This window comes from Ambystoma mexicanum, chromosome 11, assembly GCF_040938575.1.
Source record: "Ambystoma mexicanum isolate Mex_15411 chromosome 11, UKY_AmexF1_1, whole genome shotgun sequence".
Lineage (NCBI taxonomy): Eukaryota > Metazoa > Chordata > Amphibia > Caudata > Ambystomatidae > Ambystoma > Ambystoma mexicanum.
Genome location: NC_090934.1, coordinates 1,067,146,610 through 1,067,172,802, shown reverse-complemented (window position 1 = coordinate 1,067,172,802; position 26,193 = coordinate 1,067,146,610).

Below are 26,193 nucleotides of genomic sequence, written 5' to 3'. Positions count from 1 at the left end.
ACACAACAAGGGCAGAACATTGGATTGGCTGGCTGACCTAAATTGTACTACTACAATCCTCAACAATGCACCCTGCGCCTGGTCAGACCATAATGGCATCACCTTTAGCATGCAGGAGAACGCCCGCCCTGATTCCTGCACCGCTATCACCCCTCAAACACTGGTCAGAAACAATCATAACATAACACTAGACAACTTATAACTCCTTCAAAAAACCTAGATAAGGACCCGTCCTATTTGGTAGACCTGTACAACTGTACCTTAGAACAAGAATTTAAAAAAATTGCCCCACTTAAATAAATGGTTCACGGCTGACCTAAAATCTCTTCGTAACATTAAAAGATCAGCCGAAGCCACCTGGAGAAAAACACCTTCAATCCTTAACAAGGAAATGCTCACTACTGCCGCTTCCACTGATAAAGCAGCTATTCTGAATACCAAAAGAGAGATCTACAATGTCAGAATTGAGAATGCTAAATCTGGCACGAAAGAGCTCTTTACTATACTAAGGGAATTGGAGTCCCCTGCACTACCTACAGAAGCCTGCATCAAAGATGCAGCATGGTGTGCCAATATCCAGAAAGCCCTATTTGACACAATAGCCTTATTTCAAGCTAAAATTGAGACTAAAAAGAACAGCCTAGCTCCGAGTTTGCACTCACGCAAACTGCCTGACTTCAATCTCCTCCATGTCACCCTTTCTACTTCTCTCCAGTCACCATAAAAGAAGTTCAAAACATCATCTCAGGTCTAAAACTGTCAAGATGCCAGGGAGATACCTGCCCAGCCTCAGTCATCAAGGAAGGAGCAAAAGATCTAGCTCCGTTCATCACTGCCTTGATCAACTTTTACTTTGAAAGTTGCTCAGTCCGTAATAATCTTAAAGAAGCATGGGTTATGCCGCTCCTCAAAAAACACAATCTAGATCCAAACGTGCCTACTAATTGCAGACCTATAACAACAGTCCCATTCCTCCTAAAAATACTAGATAGAGCAGCCGATCTGCAAATACAAAAATACCTGGCGGTCCACAACCTTCTGGGCCTGCGTCAATCTGGTTTCAGACCCAGGCACGGCACTGAAACTGCCCTCCTGGATTTAAAAATTCAAATGGATGAAGACAAAGGCAATCTGGCCATTCTACTGCTCGACCTCTCAGCAGCGTTTGATCTTGTTGATAATCGGATCCTTACCAAACACTTGACCATCGCAGCATCATTCTCTCTGAACCCGCCAGTTGGATCCAATCCTTTCTCTCGAACAGAACAACAAGGGTCTTTGCACCCACCGCGTCTGCTGATCCAGTTCCAATGTATTGTGGAGTCCCACAGGGTTCGTGTGTTTCTCCCACCCTGTACAACATTTTCACAAAGCTCCTCTTTGATCGTCTTCACAGCCTGGGTGTCACCTATACAAATTATGCTGATGACACCAAGGTCCTCATTAGGCTCACTGGTTGCTGTGAAAAAGATTCAAAAATGCTAAATGGCATTTACCTAAAAATTCAGGCGTGGATGGCGGCCCACAGCCTTTGTCTAAACGACGACAAGACAGAGCTTCTGATCATTGGTTCCCAAGTTTGTCTAAACAAACGATGCACAATACAAGACCCTAAACATGGATGGAAACATCATTAAAGTTGCCAATTAAGTCAAAACTTTAGGTGTCTACTTAGACTCCACTCTCTCCCTCAAAAAACAAGTTAACACTACAGCCTCAACTACAGCATACTGTCATCCACTCCTCGCAACAGCAGCATGGACCCCGGACCCACTCCCACTCACCTGGTCTGGCGGCGTCTCAGTGGCAATGCGGACCGCGGACCCCATCTACCCGTTTGCCCGGCCCACCTCCGAGAACACGCCGCACGCCATGGTATCCCTGGCGCCAGCTCCCCCGATTGCGTTGGGGTTTACCCTGGTGCCTGGAGGCACGCAGAAGTGCCTTCCTTCATCGCAGGAGCCCGTTGGGCACGGTGCTTCGCAGGAGAAGGTCACGTGAACTGATTAGCGGTCACTTGACCCAGAAACCACACAGAATGCGGTCACGTGACCAGGTGGGCAGTCATGTGACCCGGAAGAACGGCATAGGAGAGCTCCAGCCCTCTCAGTCAGTGCTTCTTGGCTGTTCCTTCGGCGAGTAGCGTTTCTTGTGCTCCTCGTGTTTCTACTTTTGGACTTCCTGGATTCCTGACCTTGCTTTTCTCCTGGATTGCCTCTTTGGATTTGTCCCTTGGAACTCTGTATACTGGAATTGACTAGACCCCTGGATTGCACTATTGGACTGCCTCTGGTTTTTGCCCTCTGGATTTGGTTGTTTTTGGACTGCCTCTTCCTGGACTGCCTTGTTTCCTACCCCTTGGGCTCAGGTATTTGCATTGGAAACAAAGTATTGCTTCTTGGGGGATACTTCCTGACCACAGTGGACCCTTCTGCCTTGAGAATTCCATACCCCACTCTCCACGCCTTCAGGGGGAACACTTAGGTTTCAAGTTGCCATCGGTCATCCCTAGGGTAGGTGTTCTTTCTGTCTAATGTTCTATGCTTATTGTAGTCTCCTTGCACCTGCCTGCTAACCGTGTCTTTCCCTTACAGCCATCTGGGACTCAGTGTTCTCTGTTCCTGCCTGCCACCTGTGGCCCCAATAATCGGTCAGCGAGTTAATAGCTCTTCTCGTACTGGGACTTTGGGACGGAGGTATAATAATCTTCGTGGACCTCAGTTCTTGACACATAAACCAACAAACTGATCAATGCTTGCAAACCTTACCTGTCCACCAACAGCTGCCTTACGCTTGCCAGAGCATTGATGTCATCTAAGTTGGACTACTGCAATACCTTAATCTTAGGCTCTACCAGATGCAATCTGTTCTTCAGAACAACGCTCTCAGATCTGCTCTAAATATCACACGTTCTAACCACATCTCTGATACTAGACGGGAACGCACGCTGGCTCCGTCATCACGCATACATGCCTGTCTAATACATCCCCTAAATATTTGCCTGACAAATTCACCAGGAACCTACCATCCAGACCCACAAGATCCTTCTGTTCACACTATCACAACATCCCTAAGTTCAAACTGAAAACTGCAGGTGGGTCCAGCGTCCCCGTGCTAGCTGCAAAGTGCTGGAACTCACTCCCTTCAGCCATCAGGGCTGAACCTTCTTTTTGGACCTTTAGATCCAAAGTGAATGCTTGGCTCCTTGCCCAGCAACACTAAACATAACTCCTACCTTATATTTATGACTTTCTCCATTGTTGTGTCAGCTTCGCTGCAATATTCTTGATGTTGGTACGTTTACTAAATTGTAACCCATGTCAACAAGCCTCGTGTCTACTGTCTTTCTATGTATGTATTTGTAACATTCACCTAAGCTCAAGCGCCCAGATACCTCAGGGTTAGCTGCGCACTACAAATAATAAACTAAATTAAACTAATGCTCCAAAGGAGCTCGGGGTTTCCTTTCCCCAAGCTTCAAGCACTAGTTCACAATTCTCCTGGATTTGTACGGGCTCCCTGGTCTAGGCGCAGCCGACATGCTGTATGGCCCACCCATTACAGGTCACGCAACCAGTTACTCTTGCCCAAGCTTTCTGCCACCTTAACGTAGATTGGTTTGGCGGTTCACAACCAACTCAGAAGCTCATGAGTTCATAGATTAATGATTTCTCTTTCTTGACACTTCATTGGCTTTCCTTTCCAAATTCCACTTTATTAGCTTTCATTTACAGCCTTCACTTCCACTTATTCAGCTTACTTTTGCTCGCTCTGCATTTTTCTCAAACTTCACTGGCTCCCCTCGACTCCCCTCAGCTGCTCGTTCGCAGCTTTCATTGTGGTTTTCATTACATTTACAGTCCATATTACTTTCTTAGTATCCTTGATTGATCAGAGACTTTTGAACACGTATAATTCCTTCAGACATGACCATTCTGATATATTGTTTCTACAAAGTCCATTTGTAACATTGCATTCAGTTCGGTTTGTTCTTCTGCTTTGATCAGAGGCTTTTGAGAATGTGCTGATCGCAAGTAACCACTTTGAGGTCAGGGTCTCACTGCCTGCTCCTCAGACACTCCTGGACTGGTACTTCCATTCAGGGGAACAAGTACTGTTAGGCCACAGCGAAGGGACTGACACTCTCCACGGTTTCCTTTTCCCAACTCACCGGCTCCCTGGGGAACTGGCTCTCTCGTCACACATTTCCAGTCTGCTTCACCATGCAGTCCTTCAGCGTCTCTGCGTTCCACGCTCCTTTGGCTTCTTGCGGTTTGGGCTGGCCTTTCTGCTGCTCTCTCTCTGAGTTCCATGCTGCTCCACATTTTATACACCTGAGCCCCATCAAGGGGGTTCAGGTGTGATTCACTCACCTGATTTGCCTGATTCCAATTAGGCCAATTACTGGGACGTGCCTGACATTCAGCCCTGTAGTCTTCAGGATCCCTCTTCTTCGTCCCAATACTATAGTGGTGTTTCCTATAGGTAATCTGTATAACTCTCTGAGGCATCTTCTTCTTGTCAGTACTTTGTTTTTTCCACACTGAGGAAGCCCTTGGGCTGCACAGCCCATTGCATTCACCCGATTTACCTTTTAATGAACCCCACTAGCAGGGAAATCTCTGTAATTACTGGAGGTGAAGCTTCACAGGCCAGTGCTAATGAATCTGAGGCTCCTCATAGGAAACTTTATAAAGTCACAGAAAACATCACTAGTAGCACTTGAGCATTTTTTTAACTGCTTGATTTATATATGATGTTTATATAGAATCTTTATCCAACTTACGTTTTTATTAACATCACTGGTGCAAATATGCAAAACAATATCTAGAGAGTCTAGAAAAGAAAATGCATCATGTATTGGCGAAATAATATAAGCACTTTGTAACAGCAGCTTTAAAAAAGTGATTTTAACATCAAAGAATTGACAGAATAAAATCCATAATGACAACAAGTGGAAAGAAGCCCGATGCAAATCAGGTAGAGTCACGAACTCTGAGCGTGGAGGAGGTGTAAATACTGGTTGATTTTGAAAATAATTTAACTATAACTTATAATGGGTGTAGACTTCAGAAGAGGGATTAGTTCTGGTGTATCCTCCACTGGCTAATAATAATTTTAAAAAAGGCCTTCCAGACATCAGTCCCTTAACATCGAGGTTTGTATGGAGTATGTGAACACTAATGCAAAACAAGCTCAATCCGCAGCCAGTGACATGACGCTGGTACACTGGTATTCAATCAAGCTTTTTCATACCGAGCCTCCCCTTCCCCCGCAGTAAAAATATTGTTTCTGGGCCACCCTCTACTTAGGGGTTGTCCCCCTGGGGGGCCCAAAGGATGTCCAGGGGTGCCTGAGGGTCTTTAAAATGTAACCATATTGTCTACTACTTATATTGTCTATTAAAAGCATCCAGCTTAATCCTTTTTTTTAAAATATTAAAACAGTCATCTTAATCCCTTTTTAAAGAGCCTGGGTCCCCCTGGACTTCCTTCAGGCCACCTGGGGGGGGGCAGACCCCCAGTTTGAAGACCACTATGCTAGACAAAGAATCCTCAACAGCTAAAATGAAGATAAGGAATATAAGCTAATGAAAATAAAGGAACAGAAGCACAGTACTACAAACAGATAGAAACGGTCTAAGTGGAAGCTTAATGCAGCCAAGGACAGCGCAAAGAAACTCACTTGGTTTAGTCCCAAGATACTAGAACATACGTGAGCTCCCGGAAAAATGTGTATTTTGCAAATGTTGAAACTGGTCAGACGCCCTGGGACAGGGAATGATTAGCAGAGAGCTTAGATTAGAGGTCTGCAACCTTTGGCTATCCAAATGTGTTGGAGTATAAATCCAGTCAGCTTTAAACACAATACTCAAGGGTGAGGGATCATGGGAGTCACCATAGTGCAAGAAATCTGGGAAGCCACAGGTGCAGACCCTGGCTTGGATGATAGCAATACTCAGCAGACTTGCATAATGCAACCTATTGTATGTGATGGAGGTACCAGTACAGATAAGACTGATGTAGATGTGGACAGACATCATGCAATTGCCTTGGGACCTGTTAACTGCTTGTCTGCATTCCTGATGTAGCCCCTCATTCCATGAGGCAAGGCTTTTCCAGTCTGCAGTCATTCTTACCTGCTTGCCACAACTGCTTGTCTGTATGCCTGATGTAGCCCCTAGTTCTATGAGGCAAGGCGTTTCCAGTCTGCAGTCATTCTTACCTGCTTGCCACAACTGTTGGTATGCCTGATGCAGCCCCTCATTCCATGAGGCAAGGCTTTTCCAGTCTGCAGTCATTCTTACCTGCTTGCCACAAATGCATGTCTGTATGCCTGATGTTGCCCCTCATTCCATATAGCAAGGCTTTTCCAGTCTGCATTCATTCTTACCTGCTTGCCACAACTGCAGGTCTGTATGCCTGATGTAGCCCCTCTTCCAAATGGCAAGGCTTTTCCAGACTGCAGTCATTCTTACCTGCTTGCCACAACTGCTTATCTGTATGCCTGATGTAGCCCCTCATTCCATGAGGCGAGACTTTTCCAGTCTGCAGTCATTCTTACCTGCTTGCCACAACTGCTTATCTGTATGCCTGATATAGCCCCTCAGTCCATGAAGCGAGGCTTTTCCAGTCTGCAGTCATTTATACCTGCTTTGTCACAATTGAATGTCTGGTTCTCCAAAATTGCAATATACCTACTTGTACCCGCATTTCCCCCTCCCCATGTCCCTTGCTTTATGTTTAGCACTTGCCTGTTCCGAATGCCCTATGGACCAGTAGCAATGTTTTTGTCGTGTTCTCCTCACCCTGTTCCCCTGCATTTTTGTCTTCATGCCTTCATGTTCAGCACTTGCAGGCTCTGAATGTCTCAACAGAGGCGTTGCCAGGATTGTCTAGCAAATGGGGCCTGATGCTAATGTAGTTGGGCCCACTGCACTGAGAAAAATATCTGTAAATACCCACACAGCACTGCTGAGTGGGCATTTACAGATTTTCGGTGTGCCTTGCCCCTCAGGCCCTACCCTGCCTACACCTCTGCTCTCTCCCCCAGGGCAAAGAGTGGGAAAGGCTCGCTACAGCAAGAGTCTTTCAAATCTTTTACTTTTGAGAGCAGAGTGTTTACATTTAAAAATCATGAACAAGCAGCAATACGAAAGCATACAGTAGCAGAGGACAGAAGACTTCCCTGCGCATATCAGTACACCCCAATGACAAAAGCAAAGATTTAACTGACCTGCTTAGCTATTAGGCGCTCACACCTCACAATGAGTATCATCTCTCTGTGAAGCATAACATGCTCTGAATTGGGGTGAAAGATAGATCTAATCTGCCAAAGGAAGGCAACATGGAAATTCAGTTTCCTGCTCTCAGAGGAAGGAGGGTCGACAGCCCAATGGGTTAATGCACCTACTGCAGCCTCCTATGTGTAGCCTGCAGGCGACACATTCAGTTGCTGGTGAGATGCTGATAAAGGTTTGCTTGCTATGCAGGGGCCGGTGGTCACCTCGCAGCGCCTCGGGAAGGTGTCCTGTTTGAGTCCCCGTGCAAATATCATATCAACCATGACCCATAAATTACACTTTTTCCCCTCGTTTTTTCCAGTCAGTTGGGGCCAGAGAGACAAGCTTTTCTATGGGCGTTACCAAGGTCATAGTGCAGAAAACAAAGGCACAACTCTTAGTAGGAATGCAGGTATTGAAGGGGCATTAGATGTTGGCTGATCGCACAGGGCAATGCATACCCATTTTCAAAAGAACAAAAAAGATTAAAAAAATAAAAATAAAACAAAAACACGCCCAGGAGATTCCGGACATTGGATTAGAACTCGGGTCTCCAGCATTCCAAGACCAAGCACTTACCACTTAAGCCACTGGTGGCTGTGCTTCTGAAAGTAGCTTCTGGGCGTATATATCTTTCTTCTGCATGCCCCTGTGAGCATACCCGTTTGCATTCTGAAACATGTTCATCCCCTGCTTTTCCCCTGGATGCTATGCCTTTATTTGTCCTTCTTATGTTACTGTATGGTGTCACTATATTATTGAATTTTGCACACTCCATTTTGTTATTGTATCCTATGTTTAATAATAGCCTCAGATGAAGAGCCGTGGAAGGCTTGAAACACGTGTTAGGCTGTTGCTTGTACTAAACCTTGGACTTTAAAGGCTGTTCTTTCATACAAATCACTTGGACTCCTGATTTTTATTTTGCTATACTTGGCGCAGTGAAACTGGGACTTGTTTGTGTTACAATTGTACTTGCCTCAGTGGAATTATACTGGCAGTATATCCACACTACCCAGATACCTGCAGCATTGACCCTCTTTGTCTAATTTATACTTACAAGCGCTGTGGATCGTGACTTTTTCTGCCAATTTTTTCTTTCCTTACTCTTAAGTCACCGTACCCAGCAGCTGTACCATGGCTAAAGCAGCTGAATATTTACTTACTCGAGATGACGACATTAAAGCTCTTTTTGCCCCACGGGGTTCTACACTTAACCCATTCAAAAGACTTAACAGTGGTAAAACTGACCTTAGATCGCTATTTTTTAAACTAGAAAAACTCAAAAGCATCAAAGAAATCAATACATTTTGGGAGAAAACGACTCTGACTCACTATCTGCATGAACAAAAAATACCTCGAGGCCTAAGAATCATCATTCTTCCTGATTTTGAGGATCCATTAGATACAGATCTACTTTCAGAATGGGAAACAAATCTCACAACCAGTTCCAACAAAATGCTGGAATTATTGGTTGAACATGCCACACAGGAGCATTATCGCACTGTTATCGAAATTGACAAACTCAAAGATCAAATAAACCCTTTTGATGCCCCTAGTGCAACGATTGATAAAAATTTCAAAACAATGTATGAAATATTACGTAAACATCAAGATGAGGTCAAAATGCATAAGTCGAGAAAATGTTCTCGTGATGATCGTGACTATAGGGATAATAGAATCTATACCTATCGGGCAAAATATGACGAGGTATCAAGATTTCGATCTAGCAGCCTTGTCTCGACTCCAGCTAGCTCAGATGTTGATAGTGATTCCGAGCCTCAAACTCCCTCCACATCCAATGTTGAAACTGTTACTCCTTCCGCCTCAATTTCTCTTGACACTGATCAAGATGATTTAGTGGATTTGGAATCCATTGCTTCGGCTCCAACAGGACCTTTGCTTTTTTTGGAGCAACTCAGATGCTACAAGAAGGTCAAACGAATAGCTGCAGCAAAAAAAGTACGCTTCCAAACACCAGTCTCCACCAATATATCAATCTCAGGCATACATCCAGGGATGCAAGGGGGGTAGGCCAAAGCAGCGGAAACGCACCACCCTCTCGAAGACTCACCAGAGCAATGTCTCAGCAGCAATTGACCAATCCAAACCCATGAACCTAATTACTAACTAAAGCTCATATTCGCTCTCCTCAGCTGAAACTACTGTTCTCAACAAGGGTCTTTCCTTTGCTCCATCAGCTACCAATAATTTTGTGGATATTCATATTGACCTCTTTAAGTTTATTCATAAACTCAAACTAAAAGAATTCTTTGCAACGCAAGTACGTAATTACAAACCTCCAACACCGACTCTGTCCCAGATCTCTATGCAAACACTTCTTACTACTCATGTTCTAATGACTTTAGATGATGCAGTTCCACAAACACAAACCAGTATCTCACAAGTTCTTAAGGAGCTTGATATTGTTCAGCAAAATGTAAACATTAAGGAACTTTCAAGGAAATGAAAATTCTCTCCTACATTCCCTCCTGACAATATCATGGACACCTTTTATCAGGCAGTTATTAAGGACATACATTTACTGGAAGACTCTGGTTCATCTTACAAATCTATTTTCAAAAGTAATCTTAATAAACTTGAGTTTCAAGCAATTCAACATCTGTCTTGCAATCGTGATTTGATCATTAAAGGAGCTGATAAGGGTGGCAATGTGGTTGTTATGAACCGTTCAGATTATATCACTATGGGAATGCGTCACTTAAACACTGCTGGTTGTTACTCTATTCTTTCGAACAATCCTCTGCAGTTAATCCATGCAGCAGCCACTAATCTAATTTTGAAATGGCACAAAATGGGTCTGCTTACTGATGTGGAAAGACATTTCCTCATCGTAGATGGGCCTATTATGCCCACTGTCTATTTCCTTCCCAAAATCCATAAAGAATTCAGATATTCCGGAAGGGAGGCCAATAGTCAGTGGGGGTGGTGGTGTGCTAGAACCTATTTCTATTTACATTAACGAATTCTTGTTACCAGCCGTTCTTAAGACCCCTACGTATATCAGAGATACAATGCACACATTACAAGTTCTGGAACATTTGAATCGTCAATCTAATTGTTGGCTAGTCACCTTAGATGTGAAAGCACTTTATACTTCCATAGACCTTACTAAAGCATTACAAAGTGTTGACTTTCTATTTTGTGAATTCTCTGCATCCTTTTTTGATCATATTGAAATGGTGAAAGAGCTCCTAATATTTACTTTGAAGAATAATGTTTTTGTATTTAACAATGAGTACTAGATGCAACTCATTGGGGTGGCTATGGGTGCAAGCTTTGCACCAGCACTTGCCAATGCTTTCATGCATTTTTGTTTAACACAAAATTGTATTTGCTTGCCCTGTTTTTCTTCCAATCATTCACTGTGGAAATGTTACATAGATGATGTTATTCTAATTTGGACTGGTACACAAGATTTACTTTCTGAATTAGTTGTCTTATTGAACAATAATAACTGGGGATTACAATTTACTTCCACTGCGAGCCAAACACATATTGATTTTTTGGATCTATCAATTGATTTAACCCCTAATGGTTTAGTCACTAAAACCTATTGTTAATCTACTTCTGTCAATTCAACATTGCATGCAGAAAGTTGTCATAAAAATCATGTAAAGGTTAACATTCCGAAAGGTGAGTTCATCCGGTATTGCTCTAATCCTAAGGATTTTAACAATTAAAGTATCACCATTAAATCACGCTTCCTTGAGAGAGGCTACCATCATAGCTGTCTCGATAAAGCATTAGCTTCAGTACGCCAGCTAACGTGAGCGGACCTGCTTGTTCCTAAAATTCATGACAAATCTCCCGTCACTAAGAAAATTATGTTAATCACGAGGTTCAATTCGGACAGTCACAAGATCCATAATGTGCGGAGGAAACACTGGCACCTGTTACACCTTGATTCTGACATCGTCAACTGGTTAGATCCGACTGCTAGTATAACATTTAGCAAAGGCAAATCGCTCCAAAATAAACAGTGTCCTTCATTTGGGAGTATGGGCGCTCCTAAATTGACTTGGTTACATTCAGCTCAGGCCACTGGGTTTCATAAATGTGGCTTTTGCAACATGTGTACATTTACTTTGGAAACATCACAGGTCTCCTTTGGAACTAGAGGAGATCACACAATTGATTCTTTCATCAACTGTAATTCTAAATTTGTTGTGTATTGTATAATCTGTACCTGTGGTCTGAAATATATTGGGAGCACTATTCGCCCCTTGAAGATTCGCATCCGCGAGCACTTGGCTACAATTGGTAGTCAAGAGTCCAAATATCCTTTAGCCAACCACTAGCAAAAAACTCATCAACTAGACTGTAAGGATGACATACGTTTCGTTGGCCTATGCAAAGTGTCCTTACCTCCGAGAGGGGGCAACCTAACCTTGAAACTATGACAATTGGAAGCAAGCCTAATCTGTAAATACTGTACTGTCTTTAATGGATTAAATTCGGACCATGAATTTGCTACTTTCCTGTAACAGCTGGCTGTCCCTATTTTTGTCTCTGCCAATTTGGTGCCGCTGCCCTCACTGTATTATGGAATTTTTGTTTCTTATGTGCCTAACCTCTTATTCTTTGGCACACATTTTTATTAACCTCTTTACCCACGGAGCCATTATTTTAATTATTGTAAATTAGTCTCCTTGTGCAACCTGTACATGTTCTTGCAGCAGCGCACTCACACACAGTATCCTGTCCCTCTTAATTCATGATGTTCCCTCGGTTCATTTATCGAAAATTCTCGATTTCGTTTAATGGTACTCTCTTGATTTTTTACACGCGCGCAATTAATTTAGTAATTACCCACTTTGCCCTCACTTTTGCTTTCCACCTACAATTTTCACATTGTATTTTAAAAAATAAAAAATTACTTTCCTTTTCATTCTTTAGTGGCTTTCTATTTCGCATTTTTCTCTCGTGTGTGCACTGAGCATTTTTTGGGCAATTTTAGTTTCATTTAATATCCCTTACTTACCCATTGAATTGCCTTCTATTTTTAGGCAGTTCAAACATGGCGGCTCTGTTAGTTCCTTCCTTCTGCCATGTTTTTCTGACCTGATGCATTTATCTAGTCCTCTTTCTAGCTTCGCGACCAGCGCATTGATTTCTTCAGTCTGTCTAAACAGCCGGCCAGGTAAGATGGTTTTACATGGCCCCCTGTTCACTTTGGAATTGTAATTCAGTGTTAATGCTCATTCGAGCCGGAGGTTTAACCTCTTCAAGTCTGCTCAGTTTAGTGCTACTAATGGGTACCTCTTTTTGATTGTGTGCGCTCTTTTTTGTTGCATTAAACAGTTGCTTTCTAAAAAACATATGAACCATATCAAGAAAAATATTCATACTAAAAACTTTATAAAAATTACCATTCTCATCCCCGTTTCCTTTACTAGTTATCTAGCTTTAGTTCTCTCAAAAATCTAACCATTTCGGCTGTTAGGAAATTTTCAGTACCAGAAGAAGCTCTGGACCAAAATTCCTCCGTATCTAACCAACTAATATTGTGCACAAATCTTCTCAGTCTCAAGATTCTCATCTCCCTTGTCCCAGTACACTTAATTACCAGATGTTTTAATGTTTGACAGTCGTTGGCATCACATTTTATACAGCAGTTCCCTGATTGAATCAAATTTCTGGCTGATTGAATTTCCAAAGGAGGTAGTAGATTAAGTCTAAACCTCAAGAAAATATCCCTGGAATAAGGATCCGGATATTTTTCCAAGTATGGGGGAAGACTTGACCTTTTTCTACCCATACTGGAAAACGATTGTGATAATTTTGTCAACCTCATCCTATCTCCGGTGGTCACCCAATCCCACTTTTTCATACTCTCTTTCACTCTTATTGGGTTTTGAATCAACATATCTGTTGTACAGTCTATGCTGTTTAATAGCTCTTGACATTTCAGCCTTAACTTTTCCAAAAATATGTTGGTATTATCATGGAGCAGGGTGGACAAATCCTCATATAGAGAATCCTTTATAGGAACCAACAGGGACCTATAAAGGGAAATCCATTTCCACTCCAGCCACGATCTTAAAGAAGAGAGCCCCAATTCATACCTCACAGAGGCAATTGGAACACAATTTGGAAGCGATAGTATTGTTTTCCAAAATTTTGATTCAATCCGGTCCCAATTCACATCAAATGCCAGTATATTTGTGTCCATACTATACAAAATGATAGGAACCACCTTTCCTATATAGAATGTTATCAATGGTAGTATTGAAAATTTGCAAAATTTCGTTTTTATCCTTTTCATCTGTGCCCCCAATTTAAGGGTCTTTAGATTAATCATTTCTAGGAGGTGAGTTTTAGTCGGGAACGATTTAATTGTAGCTCCTAAATAAACTAACTCAGAGACTATCTCGATTTTTCTATCTTCCAATACCCATGAGCGATTCTTGACTATTTTCTTTGGGTGTTTAAATATGAGGATCCTTGATTTCTCCGGATTAATCCTAAAATTGTTTTTTTGGGCATAAAAATAGCCCAAACATTTCTATGACTCATTGCCCTTAACATAACTTCACCATCTTGCTGGAAGATAATTGACTTGAATGATCTCTTCCAGTTTCTATATTCATTATTGATGGAAATTAACGCCCTCTCAAATGATTTCCTATCAAGATTTGCTCTTCTTAACTCCATTTTCTTATATCTTCTAGCTCTCTTCTGTTGCAATATCTGATCGTTAAATGTATGCTTATGAAACAGTTTGCGAGTTTGATTATTTTGTTTCTGAGGATCCAAATCCATTAAAAATAGATGGAAATTTGTTGGACTACAAGTATCATACATTTGCAGGTCAGAGACATTTGCTACCATATTTTGTAATTTGTTAGTCAGGATTTTCCCGCCTCTCAAAATTACAAAATAAAAAATTGTTTTTCTCTCTATTTTGAATATTTCAACATCCACCTCCTAATGGACTTACACCACTTTTGGTATGGCTTTAAATTTATTACGTTTATAATTTTTTCTTTTGTCAAATATGCTTTCGATTTTCGTTTTTGTCTTGCATTAACCCCATTGCAAATTGCATACATTTCATTTTGGCTCATTCATCCCCTGCTTTTCCCCTGGATGCTATGCCTTTATTTGTCCTGCTTATGTTACTGTATGGTATCACTATATTATTGAATGTTGCACACTCCATTTTGTTATTGTATCCTATGTGTAATAATAGCCTCAGATGAAGAGCTGTGGAAGGCTCAAAACACATGTTAGGCTGTTGCTTGTACTAAACCTTGGACTTTACAGGCTCTTCTTTCATACAAATCACTTGGACTCCCGATTTTTATCTTGCTATACTTGGCGCAGTGAAAATAGGACTTGTTTGTGTTAAAATTGTACTTACACTCTTCAACATAAGCCTGGCCAACCAGGCCCCCGGAGAGTGTCACAGCATGCTCTGTAATCCCCTAGTGATGGTGGCCTTGGTGACGATGATCTTGTTGGAATACTGATGAATTTTTTCCTCACAGAAGCCCCAGACGCCTAGTGAAATGAAGGGGTGTGCACCTCTCACTGGCCTCCGTTTACCCTCTGGCTAACTGAAATTCGTTCTGGGCTCTCCAGGCAAATGTATCCATTCGGGAGAGAGCTAGGAATAGGAAGGCTCTTTCTGCAGGCACGGTGGGGAAGAGTCAGAGAGCTACATGCCTGAGGCACCTTTCCTCCTCCCTCGCTCATTGTGTTCCCTAACTTCTAACTCTCTGCCAGGATAGGCCCTGTTTCTTTTACTGCAAACCCCCCTGACCCATTGTTTTCCACGTACTTCCCGCTCTATTATGCCTTCTCCTTTTTTGCTCTCTTCTATGGCCCTTTGAATGCAGGCCTAGCTAAGCCTCATGAAGGAAATCTACCAACAAAAGATGCATTCCTCGCTTATGGGAGGTGCTGTGAGAAGAGTAAAAGGGCTGAAGGGGTGATTGTTGTTGAGTTGGGAAGCACCAGAGGGGTTGCCAGAATTGTCTAGCAAATGGGGCCTGATGCTAATGTAGTTGGGCCCACTACACTTAGAAAAATATCTGTAAATACCCACACAGCGCTGCTGAGTGGGCATAGGAGGCTGCAGTAGGTGCATTAACCCATTGGGCTGTCCACCCTCCTTCCTCTGAAAGCAGGAAACAGAATTTCCTTGTTGCCTTCCTTTGGCACATTAGATCTATCTTTCAACCCAATTCAGAGAATGTTTTGCTTCATGGAAAGATGATGGTCATTGTGAGGTGTCAGCCACTAATATCTAAGCAGGTCAGTTAAATCTTTGACTTTGTCATTGGGTTGTATTGATATGCCTAGGGCAGTCCTCTGTCCTCTGCTACTGTATGCTTTCTTATTGCTGCTTGTTCATGATTCCTAAATGTAAACACTCTGCTCTCAAAAGTGAAAGATTTGAAAGACTCTTGATGTAATGAGCCTTTCCCACTCTTTGCCCTGGGGGTGAGAGGGCTGCTTTCTGCCTTTAAAACCCTCAATTTTGGAGTGGCTGGCTCTACTTCTGAGAATCGGGGCCTAATCCTGGAGTGAAACGGGCAGAGGTCTGCGCCCTGCGTCCTCCACGCGTCCCTAACGCTCCCAAACGCGACCACAGCCCTTACGGGCACAGCCCTATGTCCGATGCAGCCTCTATGGTGAGCCACCCAGGTAGCTTAGGGTTAGGATATGTGCTCTTGAACATAAGCCTGGCCAACCAGGCCCCCGGAGAGTGTCACAGCATGCTCTGTAATCCCCTAGTGATGGAGGCCTTGGTGACGATGATCTTGCTGGAATACTGATGCCTTTTTTCCTCCCAGAAGCTTAGTGAAATGAAGGGGTGTGCACCTCTCACTGGCCTCTGTTTACCCTTTGGCTAAATGAAATGAGTTTTGTGCTCTCCAGGCAAATGTATCCATTCGGGGGAGAGCTAGGAATAGGAAGGCTCTTTCTGCAGGCACGGTGGGGAAAAGTCAGAGAGCCACATGCCTGAGGCATCTTTCCTCCTCCCTTGCTCATTGTGTTCCCTAACTTCTAACTCTGCCAGGCCAGGCCCTGTTTCTTTTACTGCCAACCCCCCTGACCCCTCGTCTTCCACCTACTTCCCGCTCTATTATGCCTTCTTTTTTGCTCTCTTCTATTGCCCTTTGAAAAGGAATGCAGGCCTAGCTAAGCCTCATGAAGGAAATCTACCAACAAAAGATGCAGTCCTCGCTTATGGGAGGTGCTGTGAGACGAGTAAGAAGGGCTGAAGGGGTGATTGGGTTGTTGAGTTGGGAAGCAACAGAGGCGTTGCCAGGATTGTCTAGCAAATGGGGCCTGATGCTAATGTAGTTGGGCCCACTGAACTGAGAAAACTATCTGTAAATATCCACACAGCGCTGCTGAGTGGGCATTTACAGATTTTGGGTGGGCCTTGCCCCTCATGCCCTACCCTGCCTACGCCTCTGCTCTCTCCCCCAGCGCAAAGAGTGGGAAAGCCTTGCTACAGCAAGAGTCTTTCAAATCTTTTACTTTTGACAGCAGAGTGTTTACATTTAAAAATCATGAACAAGCAGCAATACAAAAGCTTACAGTAGCAGAGGCCAGAAGACTGCCCTGCGCAAATCAGTACACCCCAATGACAAAGGCAAAGATTTAACTGACCTGCTTAGCTATTAGTCGCTCACACCTCACAATGAGTATCATCTCTCTGTGAAGCAAAACATCCTCTGAATTGGGGTCAAAGATAGATCTAATCTGCCAAAGGAAGGCAACATGGAAATTCAGTTTCCTGCTCACAGAGGAAGGATGGTGGACAGCCCAATGGGTTAATGCATCTACTGCAGCCTCCTATGTGTAGCCTGCAGGCGACACATTCAGTTGCTGGTGAGATGCCGATATAGGTTTGCTTGCTATGCAGGGGCCGGTGGTCACCTCGCAGCGCCTCAAGAAGGTGTCCTGTTTGAGTCCCCGTGCAAATATCTTATCAACCGTGACCCGTAGGTTACACTTTGTCCCCTCGTTTTTTCCAGTCAGTTGGGGCCAGAGAGACAAGCTTTTCTATGGGCGTTACCAAGGCCAGAGCTCAGAAAACAAAGGCACAACTCTTAGTAGGAATGCAGGTATTGAAGGGGCATTAGATGTTGGCTGATCGCACTGGGCAATGCATACCCATTTTCAAAAGAAAAAAAAAAAGATAAAAAAATAAAACAAAAACATGCCGAGGAGATTCCGGACATTGTATTAGAACTCAGGTGTCCAGCATTCCAAGACCAAACACTTACCACTTGAGCCACTGGTGGCTGTGCTTCTGAGAGTAGCTTTTGGGCATATATATCTTTCTTCTGCATGCCCCTGTGAGCATACCCATTTACATTCTATAACATGTTCACTGACGAACATGTGGAGCTGGCCCCCCAGCTCCACCAAATACCAGCTAACTGCAGTGGCCTAGAGGTTAAGCACTTGTGTTACAGCGCTGGGGGCCTGGGTTCGAGTCCTGCTTTCGGCACATAAACTTAATAGCTGGGTAATCTCCTTGTACAGTTGGGGTGGAAGAAAGCAGAGAGGCGGGACTGTGGAAGTGAGGGAGTGCAGGCTAAAGGAGCAGGTGGGGCAGGCTCAAGGGGGAAGTAGGGCCCGATGAAGGGGTCCCTGTGGAGAGGAGGGGGTGCTGGCTGAGTTGGGTTATGGGGCATGGCGTAGGTTCCCTGGTAGAGGGAGGGAGGAAGAAAGAATAGAGGTGGGACTGAGGAGGCCACGGTATAAAGGAGGAGGCAGGTTAGGCTAAAGGGTAGTGCCGGATGAGAAAGAAATGTCAGCCCATTGTTGGGTCTGTTCCATCCATCCTCCACTGGGCACCCTTTTTCCCCTCCTCCATGGCCCCTTTCCCAGAACCGTCCTTTACACAGCCCTCACAATTCAGGGCCCTCTCCCCCCCTTACCATGACCCCCAGGGCCCAGTTTATCCTACATCCCCATCTCTACCTACCCACCACTCACTCAGCCCCTCCTCTTCTCCACAGGGACCCCTTCGCCTGCCCCACCTCCACAGTCCCACCTCTCTGCTTTCCTCCACCCTCCCTTTACCAGGGAACTTGTTACATAACCACTGAACCTTTTAGAAGAAGTGTGGGTACCGCAACTGATTACCCAACTATTCCGTTTATGTGCCGAAAGCAGGACTCGAACCCAGGCCCCCAGCGCTGTAATACAAGCACTTAACCTCTAGAGATATCTAGGGATAAGCCCTGCAGCGAAAAAGGGTGTTGCGTTTCTGTTGGGCTGTGTTGTTTTGTTCGAATCGCTCCGTGAGTGTAACTATACCTACATTACCTCCATCAAATAGCAGAGCTTGCTATACTCCTGTGCTTTTAAGGAATCGTCCGTCCTGCCTACCTGCAGCTGGGAAGAGGAACAGGAGATGCTATTTAAGGACAGTCCAGCCGCCTTTGCGGCGATAAGCCCTGCAGCGAATAGGGCGCTGCGTTTCTGTTGGGCTGTTGGGCAGATGGGAGGTGAAAGAAGAATTAAATCTGCATGTGGTAAACTCACACTATAAACAGCGCGCAGCTGCTCGATTTGCATTTGTACAAGGCTGTGAAGAAGTTACATTCCACGCGAAGGCAACCGCATTATTTTTAACTGTCCCAGCACCGGTCGAGGGCTGCAAGGTTTGCTCTCCCTCTCCCAGGTACCTGGGGTATGCTTTGACTCAATCAAGAGGCTATGCACATGTGGAGCTAACTGTTGAACTTTGTTTACTTTATCCTGCTCGACTGTGACTGCGGGGCTAGATCCTTTGAACAGTCGAACTCATCCGCACAGAGAAAGTCTGCGGAAGACCCGGAAAGTCGCACCTAGCAGCTCTGTTGCGTTTTTGCGGTTGGGGATTTTTAGAGGCTACTTTCCGGACTCTATAATCCAGAATTTTAGCTCCAAATTCTTCCTCTAACTCTTTTCTATTTGTCTTTATTGATTGGCTTAAATAATGAAGAGAACACTACCCTCTTTAAAAACGGGCATTCCCCCAGTGCACTTAGCCCTTGGCACTAATGGCGTTATGTGTGGAAGTAATGTATCACCCTGTCCAAACAAGACAGTGCGACTAAGTTCAACACCTCGCCTGGGGGCGACAGACTCAAAATCATGCTTGAAGTCCCACAAAGCAGTTTGCATGGACATTCGTCCCTTCTGTAAGGAACACATTTTGGGGCATACCACCTCAAGTAGAATTGGGGTCACCTCCACTCTAACACCACCTCCTACACTGAAAGTAGTTTCTCATTTGCCTACTATAATTAATCGCCAGCACAAAGAAATTGACTCTGAAATCTGTGTAACCTCAAAGGAACAACTTAGATCGGAGAAGGAAAATACAGCTATAGAATCATCTGTTGTTTTTGCCAATTAAAATGTTTCTGTTACGGACAGCATATTGCTATACAATGCATTGACAGGTGCTGTTGCTTAAGATTCTACTCCTACAAGTCTGAATGCTACTAACAATATGGCAGTTGTTGACATAAATGTAAATGACTCATGTTTTTCTTCAGACTTTATCTGAAAAATTGTCGAAATCTCCTAACCTTCAAATAAATATAAGTGATACAAATTCAAATTCCATTGAAAAACTATCATTTATAGCTCCAACACCACGTAAACCAGTGATATATGACCTAACTCCTGATTCAGATGCTCATGAAAGTAACGAGAATGCCTTGACTGAAATTTCTCTGAAATCTATGAATGCTGCTATACATTCATTAGCCAGATTATTTGAGACTTTGAACTCGAAATCAGATAAACGCTCCCACAAGATCACATTGCCGCTTGGCAACAAGAATTGTCTAAACAAATGAATACTAAGATTCCTCATTCACCTATTAAACGTTCAATTAGTATTCAAACTGATGGGCCTTTAAAACAAACATCTGATTCTAATAATCGTGAACATCGGCTTCCTTTGATATTAGACCCAATCATTGATTTAGTTCACAGAGATTCTAATGAACCTAATCAAAGTACAGGAGGCAGAATCATGAGTGACCCCGAGATAAAAACAAATTATGTTCTTTTTGGTGGCTTTACTATTCATGCTCCCGAATTGCCTTCTAAAAATAAACAAAGCATAACTAACTTAGTGAAAAAGACTAAAAATCAACCAAAAGGTAAAACAAAATCCTCTTCGCAAACGAAACTCTTTGTGAAAAATGTAACTCATCCAAGGACAACTGCTGTTGCAGTGTCCAAAGCAATAGCAAAAAAATATGTACTCCAAACTCACACCAAAAAAAATCAGTCTTCATTAGCACAAATCCGACAAATAGAATCTTATAGTCCTCTTAACAAGTTGCTTGAAGCTGTATCACATCAGTCATCAGAGAAAACCTCCTCTCATGACAATTCTGATCAGCAAACTTGTAAGTGTGTGTCTGAAAATCAAAACCTCACAGAGCGTCGTAATGAAATTCAACATGCAGTAGATGAGTACATGTCTACCATTCCTGCTCAGAAACAACTGCAAACTCCAGCATTGCAAGAGCAAGTGAAAAAGGTAGACTTCAAACTTCCAATTCCCATCCCCAAAAAGATCAACCCAAAACTTCCAGATACATATTTCAAAAACGTCTGTGAAATTGAGCACTCAGATATTGGTCAAGTGCGCTCTGCCCACCACTGCCAAACAGCCTGTGACAATGAACTAAAAAACTTAATACAATCTGTATTAACTAAAATTCTACAGGAGAAAGAACCAGCAAAAGGTACTACTCAGAATGGCGAAACAAACCAAGTTCCTCTTAGGATAAACGCACTAAACCTGTCACCCCCTTAGTAAAGCTTCCAGCGCTTCACTCTTTAACCTTGATCTGTCGTCCCCCTCCTGTTGTACAATATAATTTTAATCGAGCATCGATACTCTCAATATTTAGCGAGTTGCCTGCTCTAGATGACATAGGTTCTATTGACATAGAACAGGTTGAATTTACTGATGCTTCAAACAGATCTGTCACTTTATGGCTTAACTCCCGTGTAGTTGTTAAGACCATTTGGGCGGTTAAAGATGAACTTTTTGATCTAGGCTTTGTTCTTTTATCTGGTCCCTCCTCTTCTGATGTTAAGAACAATCACATGCAAACAAAACCATCTAATAAATCGGTATCATTAAATCAATCATCCAGTATTAACGCATGTAATTGTAATCATCAAACTGGTCAATGTTAGCTATCTAAAGCTGACACACACAGACAATCAATAATTAGGTGGAATTCAAGAGGATTTACAAATCTAATTAACAATGTGAGCTCAAATCTCCATCGCCATGATATTATTATGTTGCAGGAGACTTGGTTAATGTCTATTCCATCTTGGGACAATTATGATGTTTTTCTGAATCCAGCTATTAAGGGCATTGTAGGGAGACCAGTTTCAGGTTTACTAATTGCCGTTAAGCAAGGTATATTTACCAATCTACAACTATGGTATGCGCCAAATCCTTATGTACAGATGCTTACATTTCACAAAAATTATATATTACATGTGCTGATAAATGTGTACTGGAACCCCTATGGGATCTCTGACGCGATGTTCCTCGAAAGCATGAATGAGGCTCTGGATTTAATATCATATGAAAAGCAACCTATCAGATTAGTTCTAGCTGGTGATTTGAACTTGCATTGTCGATCACCCAACAAACAAAAGAATTCAATCAGATGAATGAAGTGGATACATTTTGTAAAAACCAGAAATCTCTTCATGCTGAACGATTCTTGCTAGCACTGCGATTATAGATTACATTTATGTAAACAGCAAATGGCTATATCTAATCAAAACTTTTCAGGTAGAATATTCTAATGTAAGAGATCACAATCAACTGAATGCTGTTTGGGTGGATAATTGCAGAGGGGGAAAAGAGAATGTATATAAAGATGGTCCTATTACCATTAACACCGCTTGTAATAGACTAATCTGGTCCGAAAAATCTCTTGAAGCATTCAAAAACTGCTATAGCTTGCAGATCAGTAAACAAGAAACCAACTCCCAAGCCTCTTCTATCGCTTACTCAGATCTTATGCAATTGTTCCAACCAGATTATATTAGGCACAAAGTCAAATAAATGCCACATTTACATATATATATAACCATGACATTAGAATCATGAAATCGCAAGTTCGATCAGAAAAAAGAGCCATTTTGAAATTGCCCAAAGCCAGCCAATTTCCTGCTCTTAAACAAATTCAAACTAAATACAGGAATTGGTTGAGGAGCATGAAAGCCAAATTATATCAAAATGATGGGAGCAATATGTTAAAAATACTGGCTTCCAAAAATTCGGCTGGATCCTGGAGAATCATTAATCAGGCAACAGCAGGACATCAAATAGCTGTTCAGACAAATGATGTAAAAGAGGAAACATGGATTAAATACTACTCTTCTATATAATCCAAACCAACCCTTGAACATCTTTGTCCGAATATTGAGAGAGATGACAAGATACACCTGAAATTTGAGAGAGACGACATTCTTTATTTTATTCATAAGTCTAACAGATCACGGGCTCTTGGTCCTGACGAATTATCAAACCAGGTTATGAAACAATCTCCTGAACTATGGGCAGACATATTAAACATTATGTTTAAAAATATTCTCCATAGGCAACAAATTTATTCTCCATAGGCAACAAATTCCAATCTCCTGGAAGCATTCAATCACTATTCCAGTGTACAAAAAAGGAGATCGAGCTAACCCGGCAAGTTATAGGCCAATATCCTTGCTTGATGTCCGTAGCAAAATATTCTGTTGCATAATACTAAGAGATCTGAATGAATGGTCTAAACTAAATCTCAAAAGAGATCCTTCCCAGTTAGGTTTTGTACAGGGCCTTGGAACATTACCAAATATGATTGCCATCAACTTACTGAAATCACATTATGCTACCTGTAAACAACCACTTTATTTTGCTTTTATTGATTTCCGCATGGCTTTCGATTCAATAGATCGAACCTTATTATTTGATAAATTAAAATCATTTGGCTGTCCTGCATCCTTACTTGCTTTGATAAAACAACTACACTCAGAGACATCAATGCAAGTCTGTCTCTCAATGATCGGCTACCTAACTGCGAAATTCAACACCTATTCAGGACTCAAACAAGGTTGCATAATGGCCTCTATTTTGTTTAATGTTTTTATTTTGGACATGGTAGCTGCTTTTGCAGATATTATTTCAGATGCTCCTAAACTTGGAATACAGCGCCTAGCTTGCTTACTTTATGCTGATGATTTAGTTTTGATATCTCAGACACCACATGGACTCAAAAACCTTCTGTCAGCATTAACATCCTATGTTACTAAAAACAACCTGGTAGTGAATATAGAAAAATCACAGATTATGGTTTGTATGAATTCGAAGAAACCACAGAAGTTTTCCCTGAAAAGATGCACCCTGTGTGATCAACCCTTGGAAATAGTAAAAGAATACAAGTATTTAGGAATAATAATCCCGAATACAACAACAAACACTGTATTCCTTATTAACATACAATCTAAATTAGTTTCCTTGACTTCCCAAGCAAAAATCTTGATCTTTAAATTTGGGAAATTCACATATAAACATCTACTTCTATTCTATGAGCAAAAGGTAATTCCTATACTAACCTATGTTATCGAATCAATGCTATACTTCTCTGATAATGTATGGAACAAACTTGAGGCTCGATTTTGGCGAAAAGTGCTATGCCTTCCTAATTGCACCCCGATGCCAATTATAAGATTTGAACTAGGTATAATCTCCTTAGCCACTCGAGTCAAGTGGCGAATGTGCACCTTTTTTAGGAAATACCTTTTGGGTCTCGAAACTAACAATATGTTGAGTGTGGTAGCCCGCCACCTAATTATATCTAAGTCTCACTTTCCAAACAGATGACGCAATTCGGTTTTGAATATGTTAATTGAGGCAGATATTACCATCAAGCTTCTCCTAGAAAATCAAATTCGTGCTAAGAGTAAATTCTATCATTGGGACTGGATAATAAACAGAGAAATCTGTCTAAAAGACCAGGATTTTGGGACCCATACCTTTTGGCCATAAAAAATTACGTTGCATTTCTTCCTATTTGTTGAAATGTCCATCTCCAATAATAAGGAAGAAATACTTACGTTTTAGACTCAATTTGTGGCCCACTAGAGATATACTTGTGAGGAGAAAAATCTTACCACTGAATATGAATTTCTGTAGATTTTGTAAAAACCAAACAAAAAAGTAAACTTTACAACACGTTATAATATCTTGTCCGCAACTGAAGGTACTTTGCGAGAAACACTTATCTAACAAGTTAAATCTTTTTCATGCAGCTGAGGATAATGAAACCTGGTTCTTGCTTTTTCAAAGTCTTAAATTCTCTGTATGGAAATCAATAGTACCATTTTATGATGAAGTATTCCCTGAAGAAAATGATGTAATTTCTTAAACAGAAATATGTGTTTTATATCCTGTATCTTAGTCTATATATAATTTTTAGACTAGTTATTGTGAATGAAATAATCATATGATTTTATGTTTACATTTGTTTATGTGATTATATGGAAATGTAATAAGTGTATTTGAAAAGTTGATTCATCAGCTAAATCAAATAAATAAAAATAAAAAAATGATGCCTTCTCCTTTTTTGCTCTCTTCTATTGCTCTTTGAAAAGGAATGCAGGCCTAGCTAAGCCGCATGAAGGAAATCTACCAACAAAAGATGCATTCCTCACTTATGGGAAGTGCTGTGAGACGAATAAGAAGGGATGATTGGGTTGTTGAGTTGGGAAGCAACAGAGGCATTGCCAAGATTATCTAGCAAATGAGGCCTGATGCTAATGTAGTTGGGCCCATTGCACTGAGAAAAATATCTGTAAATACCCACACAGCGCTGCTGTGTGGGCATTTACAGATTTTGGGTGGGCCTTGCCCCTCAGGCCCTACCCTGCCTACGCCTCTGCTCTCTCCCCCAGGGCAAAGAGTGGGAAAGGCTTGCTACAGCAAGAGTCTTTCAAATATTTTACTTTTGAGAGCAGAGTGTTTACATTTAAAAATCATGAACAAGCAGCAATACGAAAGCAGTAGCAGAGGACAGAAGACTTCCCTGCGCATATCAGTACACCCCAATGACAAAGGCAAAGATTTAACTGACCTGCTTAGCTATTAGTGGCTCACTCCCCACAATGAGTATCATCTCTCCGTGAAGCAAAACATCCTCTGAATTGGGGTGAAAGATAGATCTAATCTGCCAAAGGAAGGCATCATGGAAATTCAGTTTTCTGCTCTCGGAGGAAGGAGGGTGGACAGTCCAATGGGTTAATGCACCTACTGCAGCCTCCTATGTGGAGCCTGCAGACGACACATTCAGTTGCTGGTGAGATGCTGATACAGGTTTGCTTGCTATGCAGGGGCCGGTGGTCACCTCGCACCGCCTCGAGAAGGTGTCCTGTTTGAGTCACCGTGCAAATATCTTCTCAACCATGACCCGTAGGTTACACTTTGTCCCCTCGTTTTTTCCAATCAGTTGGGGCCAGATTGTCACATATCGCCCATGGAAAGTATGGAGGAGATGGTCGATATGGAAAAAGGACTGAATTATTCCATGCAACGCACAGCGCTTTCTAGTCTTCCAGTATTAGCCGCCTTAAAGACCAGCAGATGAGAAGCACCTGTGCGTTGCACTGGTCCCGCAAGTTTGCTTACGCTCCCTCTTGTGTTCCCTTCCCGGTTTCTGCCTACCTTGTTGGTCGTTTGTTAGTGGGCTGCTTCAAACTCGAACGGCTCCTTGCCTCCTTCCGTTCTGGACTGCTTTCCTCTCCGCTTGTGCGGCGTCTGTCGCTGTAACCTGTTTGCATCTCTCTCCGCCCTTCCTGCTACTGCTGTACTCTCTCCCGCGCTGGGC